This window comes from Tupaia chinensis, unplaced genomic scaffold (genome assembly GCF_000334495.1).
Source record: "Tupaia chinensis unplaced genomic scaffold, TupChi_1.0 Scaffold000126_2, whole genome shotgun sequence".
In the NCBI taxonomy this organism is placed as follows: Eukaryota; Metazoa; Chordata; class Mammalia; order Scandentia; family Tupaiidae; genus Tupaia; species Tupaia belangeri.
Genome location: NW_006159594.1, coordinates 534,778 through 544,609, shown reverse-complemented (window position 1 = coordinate 544,609; position 9,832 = coordinate 534,778). Strand labels below are relative to the sequence as shown.

Genomic DNA, 9,832 nt, shown 5'->3' with positions numbered 1-9,832 from the left:
AAAAAAAAAAAAAAAAAGAAAAGAAAAGAAAAGAAAGAAAGAAAGGAGTTGGGGCCAGGGTCAACGAAACTCACATTGTTTCCCCATGACATCAGTGGGCCCTTCTCAAAGCTGAGCCATACATAGTGGATCACTGCTGGGAGTTTTTGAATAAGGGTGTAATACACTTTAATTTCTGTGGTACGTAGACACAGTGAAATACCCTAGTACAAAAACCGTCTTCTTCCTTTTTTCCTTCCCTGGCATTTTGCCATCACCACTCCCCTGCCATCCATAATACCTCAGAAATTGTCTTTCACCAATGCTGTTATTGTGGTTAAATACTACACAACTCAGAGGCACAAAATTATTATAATCATGCAGATCAACAAGTAAAAAAAAAATCCACTTATTTACCTAAAAAATAAATAGCCAAAGAAAAATGAAGAAAGGTAATCATTGTTAAACAAACTTGGAAAAATGTTTTAATCCTCTAGTAATAAAAATGTAAATAAGGCATTAACAAACCATTTTTTGGGGGGATAGAAATACTGGGTCATTAGGAAAGTCATGATGCATTTAAAAATATTATTTATTTATTTATAATTTAGAGGGTTTTTCGTGCTCACTGGAGAGAGTGAGAGACAGAGATAGTGAAAGGGAAGGTGAGAAATCATCCCTGGGAGGCCCCCAGGGAGGATGGCCACACCACAATTGCTTCTTCTTTTTTCTCCTCCCAGGATTTTGGGTAAGAACACACATGTAAGTGGCATGAGTTTCAAGTCACCAGGTCTGGGACTCAAACCATGGCTGGCCATGTGGGAGTCCAGTGGCGTAACTGCCACACCATCTGCTGGCCTCAAACATGATGTGTTTTTGCACAGAAAAACAGAAAACTATGTCATGACTTTTCTGACCATCTAACATTTAAGTGATGCTTTTGTTAGAAAAGGTGATGCTCCTATTGCTGACAAGATGTTGGTAACAATATAAATTGCTATTTTTATTGGAACCCAATTAGCTAATGTCATGATGGTAAAAAATATTCATACTAGTTTGAGAAAACAGGTCCACCTTGGGGAATTTACTGTAAGAGAATATGATATATGTTTGAATATAAAGTGAACTTTATTGTTCTTAGAGAAGAGAGAGTCCTTTTGAGAAGGTCATATCAACCTGGAATGATCTCAATCCATGCCAGTTCCTGGATGCACAGGGAAGTCAGCTGATGGAATTAGGGAAAAGACGATGTGGCCCTCCGCCTTAGAAGGTGATTTCTCACTTCCCTTCTCTTGTCTCTTACTCTCTTTCTCCAGCAAAAGAGTTTAATTTAACAAAAAGTTAATAAGCATTCTTGGGTTTCCCAAAGCTTTAAAACAGTAAGCATTTGATATTGTTCAAACAGGTCTTTTAAATTAAATGCTTTATTGCAGAGATTGTAAATATCCACTTATGGGATAAATGATAAAACAACAGTTCTAATGTTACGTGACTAGGTATTGTGGCTCATGAACAGGTATTATGGGAGCTTTATCTATGGATTTCTAATGTGTCAGAATTCCAAAAATTCTGACACGAGTGCGTTTCATATACTCTAGGAACATTTTTGAGGATTTATAAAAGTAGTTCTAGTAGTAACAAACATATCAATTTGAGATGTTTATGAAAATTTTGACTATTTTATGAATCATGAGAATAGAAAAAAGCAATATTTCAAAATTGATATACTATTTTATATAATATGTGATTTAAAAGCATTTTGTGTTACCAGGGGCCAGCAGGTGGCATGGTGGTTAAAGTGCTGGATTGCCACATGGCCAATTGCGTTCAAGTCCTGGACCCAGCAACTTGAAAATCACAACAAATAAATACATAAATAAATGAATGTTAAAAAAATTTTGTGTAACTGAGTAAAAACATTAACATTTTTAAGGTAGATATTGATAATTTCATCTACAAGGCTACAATTTATGTATTCACATTGGCCCAACCTTAATTTTGACTTTTCTAATACAGGAGAGTGAAGGCTTACTTTACATATACATATATGCATATTTTCTCTTTCATATACATATATAATTTTAAATAATGAAAGAGTTGAAGGAAGAGATGTGCTTATCACATCAATTTTTATAATAGGAAAAAGGTAGATGCTTCTTAAATGCTCAACCGAAAGAGACTTTATTAAGTAAACTATATTATGTCCTAGATATAGTATTAGTGTAGCTTATTAAAAGTGCTGATTAGGGGGGCCAGCAGTTGGCATAATGGCTCTGTCACTGGACTCCCATGTAGTTGACCATGGTTCAAGTCCTGGACCCGGTGGCTTAAACTGATGCCAGGCACATGTGTGTACATGCCCAAGATCCCGAGCGGATAATGGAGGAAGAGGAATTGTGACATGGCCATCCCCCATGGGGGGGGTGATTTCTTGCTTTCTGTCTCTCTGTCTCTCTCTCTGTCTTTTTGTGTTATTACTTTTCCTAATCAGCATTTTTTTTTTTTTTTGGAAACGTTTTTGCTATAGGGCATGCGCTTTTTTTAGGGCAGTCACCCTCTGAATTTCTCACAAGGATGCCTATTCCACTAATGAATGGCTGTCAACCATAACAAAGTAATTCTGCAGTTTCCAGCTATCTCCTCTTACCCCATTGACCCTAATTTTGTCCTTAGCTGCAATACCTTTCCCCGTGATTGAGTTAAGTTTCTCTTTGTGTGCTACAACTGGACCTCTTCGGGACATGGGAAGAGAAGTGCTTTCTCTGAGAGGCTTGACTCCCCTTGTTTGATTCACACTGAACCTCCAAATGAAGAGAGGACGACCTTTGAACTTTCTTTTTGGCCAGTGTTTCTTGAGCTTTAAAAATTCTATTATAGTTGCTTAGCTCTTAAGCGTATGACTATTAGTTGTTAAAATATAATGCCCCTCTGTCTTCATCAGAAACGCTAAAGCCTCCCTCTATTTTCATCGCTGGCGTGTTAGTATGACTTGGTGTCAGGTCCCTTCTCGTGACTGGGTTTTGAATGCAAAGCATTATGAGGGATGTGAAGGATAAGAGCATGCGAAGGATGTGAAGAAGAGATAGGTCTAAGAAAAAGGCACGGAAAGATGAGAATGAGAAGCTACAGATGACCTACTTCACAGTTTACAGAAGGCTGGCAGCTGGCAACCTCCCTTAGCTATTGCCAAGACTTTGGATAATTTTAGTCACAGCTTAAGCACTTTTTATGTGTATGGATTCCACAGTAGCACTCCTTGAACTCTCATTTTCCACGTCTCCTAAAAAAAAAAAAAAATACGCATCCTAATATTTACCTTTGACTTTTCTTGGGAGGCAGGTTAAAACTTGTTTGATTCACACTGAACCTCCAAATGAAGAGAGGACGACCTTTGAACTTTCTTTTTGGCCAGTGTTTCTTGAGCTTTAAAAATTCTATTATAGTTGCTTAGCTCTTAAGCGTATGACTATTAGTTGTTAAAATATAATGCCCCTCTGTCTTCATCAGAAACGCTAAAGCCTCCCTCTATTTTCATCGCTGGCGTGTTAGTATGACTTGGTGTCAGGTCCCTTCTCGTGACTGGGTTTTGAATGCAAAGCATTATGAGGGATGTGAAGGATAAGAGCATGCGAAGGATGTGAAGAAGAGATAGGTCTAAGAAAAAGGCACGGAAAGATGAGAATGAGAAGCTACAGATGACCTACTTCACAGTTTACAGAAGGCTGGCAGCTGGCAACCTCCCTTAGCTATTGCCAAGACTTTGGATAATTTTAGTCACAGCTTAAGCACTTTTTATGTGTATGGATTCCACAGTAGCACTCCTTGAACTCTCATTTTCCACGTCTCCTAAAAAAAAAAAAAAATACGCATCCTAATATTGACCTTGACATTTTCTGGGAGGTCAGGTTAACATCATCAATTCAAATGATTAATTCCCTCAGTTCAAAAGAATATTTTTCCTGGTGCTAATATCTTTGTTTCTCTTCTTGTACTTTGTACTTTGTCTCTCTCTTTCTTATCTTTCCTAGCTTTACTAAATTGGCAATACATAGCAGGGACCATTTTCTTGAGGAAAATAATTTTTAAAAGTCTAGAGTAAGTGTGCAGTCTTTTGTAGTTATACCAGAAGGACATCCTTGAGGGGCCTGGCACAAATCAGCAATGATTTTTTTTTTTTTAATCTACAGAATCCCTATCCTCATTTTCCTACATGCAGAGAGAGGTAAGGTCTTGCTGCTCATGGCTTTGAGTGCCCAGCCACTGTATGACCACTCAGGGGCTCAGAGAGTGAGATGGGCAAGGGAAATGATATAGAAAGGCATTGTGTCCATGTTATGAGTAGATCTGCAGATTTTCCTAAAGTTTGAGTAGTTTTAATATTTACTTTTGAATAATTTTCTTAATCTTATCACAGCCTTCTTAAATCTTAGTAATCCTAGTCCTTTTTGTTCTTCTCCTTCATCCTCTCCTTTTCTTCTCCTTCCTCTTCCTTCTTCTTTTTTTTAAAATTAACTTTTGCCAGAAGGTGCGAGCATTTGCCAGAGAGAGCCAGAGAGAAGGAGAGGGGGAAAACATTCCATTATTGAGAATGGTCACACTGCAACACTTTCTCCTCCGTTACTCCATCCTGTTAGCATTTTGGGCATGCACATATACATGCCTGGCAAGTTTCTCCAGCCACTGGGTCTGGGAACGTGAACTACAGGGTCAGCCATGTGGGATCAGGCTGCCTTAACCACTAGGCCATGAAGCTGGCCTCCTAATATTCCTATTTTTAAAAGAATGAATTAAATCTCTGGGAAAGCTCAGGAGAAAGTCTCCCCCAATCTCCCTTCAAACAGGTGTTATATGATTGATAGAAAAACACATATGGGAATTTCTAAGAAGTTGATTCTCATACCCTGCTCTGGTGGATGCTTCCTGGGTAGTTGGCAGTTGTGACTCACATCTGTTGTGAACTGGCCCAAAGCCAGCATCTTCTGTTCTCTGAATTGGAAAGGAACTCAAATGTAGGGTGTTAGGGGTACAGGGAACCACAGGATGTGGACATTCTGAGGCTCAGGTGCCTCATAAGGTTGATGCAACTGTTGGATCAGGAAGCTGGTGAGTAGGCCAAATAAGTATGGCCATGAGCAATTTCCCAGTACTCGGGCCCCATCTGTCTTCCGACTTCCCACTTCTCTCCGAGAACACAGGCTTTTCCAGGTTTATTAGCCAATCTATACAGTCAGGTCTGACCATCGCTATTAGTGTGGTGGAGGGAATATTGTTGAACAAGGAAATCCTTTCTCCAGATATAATGGAGACCAGAAACTTGGGGGCATGGATGCCAAAAAGCCATGGCAGAACCATCCCAACTCTTCTTGGCAAAAATCTCTCCAGAGGGAAATGAACGATAGAAATAAATCTTCTTTCTTGCTTTTCTCATTAAAATAGAGCTGAGTAAATCCCGGTGCAAAATTGTCTTCCCTCTACACAATCAATTCACATTAATCATGAAATTAATTAGTATATGTAGATAGAATCTTAATTTTCATCACTACATTCTGTATATGCAGAAACAATGCATAGGAATGAGGAGAAATATGTTCAACTGGAAATGCAGAGTGATTACAGATCCACTTTACACTCAGTCCTTGGAGTCTTTGCATTGGAGGAAAGGAAAGATTTCACCCTGCAATCAGGTTCATGTACTTTACTTTGAGTCTCCGACTAACTCAAGACTGTGTTGATTTGTTTTAGGTTATTTCTGAGTAGACTAAACCTGCTATAATACATTTTAGAACAATATGTGGAATTAGGAAAATGAACATAGACCAGAGACCTTGAATTGTCTAGGTGACAGTGCTTCTTTATTCCATCAAAGGCATATGATGTGGATAGCTCCCACAAAAGCCCATAGAACTGGTACATCCAAGGCTTTGCCTGGGAGCTTCATTGAGTTCATATATCCTGTAGAATCTAAGATTTTGTTCCGAACCTTTACAGGACTGATACATTGATAGCTCCATTTCTTTTGATGACAAATTGTAGTGAAGAGGTGTTGGACCTTGATTTACATAGAAATCCCTGAGTTCTTCTGAGGTGGCATCTTCAAGAGTCATAAAGTCAATGGGGTTCAGGTTCAGTCTCAAAATGCTGCTGCTCCTTGCTCACTGCTCTGGGGAAAATGCCCACAAATGGCGCAAGGTGGTGCTAACTTTCAGAATTGCATGGGTTGGGGTGGGACTGAGAAGCAAAGATACAGGAATTGGAAGGGACCTGTTTTACATCACTTCCTTATTGGTACGTGTGTAAATGATTTCGGAATGACCGTTGTTGGAGAGTTTACGGCTCAGGATGAGAGAAACTCAGAGAGAGAGAGCTGAGAGATGGAAAATTTGTAGAGTGTCAATACATTCTGAGCAGATTTTTTTAAAAGTATGATTTAAAAAATTAGAGGTCCAAGAATCAAGAATAGAGAGTAATACTTAAGAATAAATGTAGCAGAAGACACCAACTCAGTGATTGGGTTTGAAACAACACTGAGGGCATTTTTCACTGATGTAATACTCCAAGGTAGTCCAGTCTTAAGCTCTTTACTCCTGGTAGCTGCCTGGGATAACAGAAAAATGAAAGAGGAAATCTCTCCCTAGAGTTTCCTGAAGTAAATAAAAATTTAGCTTGTACATTGATCTTGCAATGGAAATAAAAATGCACAGAAAAGCCTTGATGAGAGTTAGCTTTAGAAGAGAAATGCTGGGAAATGCTAATAAACCATGGCACTTACAGAAACAATGAAAATTCCAAGCTTAATAGATGGTCATATTTAGCATAACTTGGGACATCTAACGTTCTATCAGAATACTGGTATGAATATTTCAGTGAACTTGGATTTGGATGCCTTATACTGAGTAAGCATGACAGCTGCTAGTTCAATCAGGGAGACCCAGGGGACAATCAGTCTGATCCCTGATTCTGTTGTTGATCAGAGTGTCTGGATCAAAAACACACTATCTTGTGTTTTTCAAGACTTTTGTTACTGAAGGCCACACAGGGCTGTTACTATACCTGAGGCCCTTGTCTTTTTAACACTGTTTATGTATAGCATGGGACATACTGGAGACATGGATGGCTTATTGCAAGTCCTGTCTATGACCTAACTAATATCAGGTCAAATAGCTCACAAGGTTGGATTCTGATGCTATAATATGGGAACATAGACTTTCTGTTTTTTTTTTTTTTTCTTATTACTTCAAAATGTGACCAGGTAATCTATCTAGTTACTTAGGAGTCAGCTATATCTTACATTCGTGCAGGAACATTCTAAAGAGTACTTTTAGAAAACCTGGGAAAGTACCAGACTAAAGACAGGCCCTAGCCGGAAGATCAGGCTGCTGACTTGAGCACAGATGGGAGACTGTTAACAGCCAAGAAATATGAGGTCTTTGGCTCCTTTCCCAGAACTGCCAGGCTAAGACCTTGGCAAAGACTCGACAGGAAACTGAACTCTATTTGCATATCCTTTTATACATGGGAGATTAAAAGCTTCAACCTTGAGTGATCACAGTTTTTGAGAATCACGATGAGGCATTAAAGAGAAGGAGGAGTGTCCCAAGGGAGGTGAGCTGGAGGCGATGCAAGGTAGGTATGAGGTTAGCAATGACTTTCAATCCCCTTTGATTAATCATGAGTCTATTTCATTTAGTTCCTTTTTTCAATTTTATCTTTTTTGGGTCACATAAAGGAATCAGCTAGACAGGCATTTATACTTCCTAAATCTTGGGAATCTGTTAAATTTGATCTCCTTCTTCTCACAGCCATCTTTTCCTTTTTCTTGTGGGGTAAAGACCTATAGCTTATTAGTGCTGAAGGAACCGTAGAGATAATTTAGTATAAATGTTGTACAGATAAGAATATGAGACTCAAAGAAGTAAACTGACTTGCCTAAAGTCATACAAAAAGTTAGAAATGGGAGTTCTGACTTTTAAGTGATTTTTTTTTCTTCAGCAGGCTGCTAGCCCTCCTTAGCAGGTGGAAGTTTCCTCAGATCGCAAAGAGCCTCCTTCCAGAGTGTGAATTGGCACAGATACCCTTCACCATTTTCTCCTATGAGAACAAGCATTTCTGGCAAGACAGTAGCTCTGATTTCTTGGCTTTTTTCCCCTTAGTTCTCCTGGATCAGGTCCTTATGAATCTTAATGGAAGATGTCAGAGAACTGCAAGAAGATATTTATTGTCGGGACCATTTAGGGGAACTTGATTTTCTTGGTCAAGTACTACAGTGAAAACTAACCCATGTAGACAGCATGGGCTGCATGAGGATGGACAAATGTCACCTTCCACAGGTTAGTCATTAACTTTATAGTTTCCTTTTTAAGGATGGGAAAGATCTCACTGTCCCTTAAAAGGTACAGTCATTAAATGTATCTGAATACTGGGGAGGCCCTTTGGGGAGCATCCCTAAGGCTGGGCAAAGCCTAGATTTCTGAAAATTGAGAACTTCTTGTCTAGCTCTTATCACAGACATCTGTACCAAGTCTGTGGTACTTCTGGTAGGACTAACACTGGGCGAAGTCACCTTCATCAGGTATAGATGGAGGGCAATGAAGACACAACATCTTTTTGGGGAGTTAGACCCTCGCAGTGATGATCTTGCCTTTGGGACTTTCACTATCATTAGTGCAGGGACTTTAGAGAGACTGTGTGGGAACGACATTCCTGATGAGGTAGTTTTGTGAAAAATATGCTGGCAGCACATTTGGATTTTTTGGTCTGGAAAAATGCTAGTGGTCATTGGCTTTATGCCTTCCTCACGCTAGCTCCATCATGTTTTTTCTCTTCTGGGTAAAACCCACTCTACTTCAGACCATTATGTTGAGAAGAATAACGTATTAGCACTAGTGAGCATCTCTGGTATGCTAGTCACCTGGGTGTACTGGGTGCTTACTAGTAATTATTTAACTTAATCCTTGTAATAACTCTAGAAATTACTACTCCTGTTTTATGGATGAAGCAATAGAGGTTTAGAGAACTTAAGCAATCTTTTTTAAAGCCCAGAACTATTAAGTGAGGAGTTGTGATTTTCATCCATTTTCGTCCATTTTCAGAGCCCATGCTCTTTTCACTACTAAAAAACCCCTCACATATAAAAACATACACAGTTTATAGCACAATTTAAAAAACTTGTTCATGTTCACGTACGTGACTGGACCTTGCCAAAGTTAGGGGCAGTTTTCAGATTTTTTTGAAGTTCAACACACATTAATATTTTTGTGAATCAGAAGCCTGTTTTTGTATATCATTTTACCTAGCTGTGCTATATCATCACCTATTTAAAAGAAGAAAATTCACCTCCTTACATTGTACCAGAAGACTTTTTGTTAAAACAATGTGGACGTTTTTATGGTTAGTAAACATGGGAAGATTACAGGAGGTAGTAATGTGGAACTCAGAAAAAACCCTACTCTGATCTTTCACCTTGGCATGATCACATTTTTTGCCCTGTGTCTTTCCTCCAATGTTCCATAAGTCAAGGATTAAGAAAAGCAACTATGAGGGAAGGCCAGCCCCACCTAAAAGGTACTCATGGGTTAGACTTTCTGCGTACCCAGCAACCATTCAAAACAATTATTTTGGACAATAAGACCTCTGGAAGAATCACTTGGGGCTAGTTGCATGGGATCCCCATCACATTTCTCCTCACTCTCTACTCTACCCAGGTCTGGAGGCATTAAGTTGGAAGGAAGAAGACCAGGAAAATTGAAAGGAACAAAGCAAAGAAGTGATGTTTCAAATGAGAATGAGAGAGTCATTCCAAGTGTGATCAAGGTGGAGGTGTAGATCTAGGAGGGAGAAAGCCAATTAGGGAAAG

The 9,832-nt window shown here is 39.1% G+C and overlaps 1 long non-coding RNA gene and 1 gene segment (V, D, J or C); one reads left to right on the top strand and one right to left on the bottom strand.

Moving 5' to 3' along the window:
- LOC102501063 (T-cell receptor alpha chain C region-like) overlaps nt 1-9,832 on the bottom strand; it is a 324,249-nt gene that overhangs the window by 122,625 nt on the left and 191,792 nt on the right.
- LOC102499267 (uncharacterized) lies at nt 7,420-9,826 on the top strand. 3 transcript variants are annotated; one of them, XR_003548750.1, is made up of 3 exons: nt 7,420-7,602; nt 7,972-8,306; nt 9,681-9,826. It is a non-coding gene; the product is annotated as an uncharacterized LOC102499267 (long non-coding RNA). The 3 variants fall into 3 exon arrangements; XR_003548749.1 differs by having other exon boundaries at nt 7,969-8,306; XR_003548748.1 differs by having other exon boundaries at nt 7,488-7,602; nt 8,130-8,306.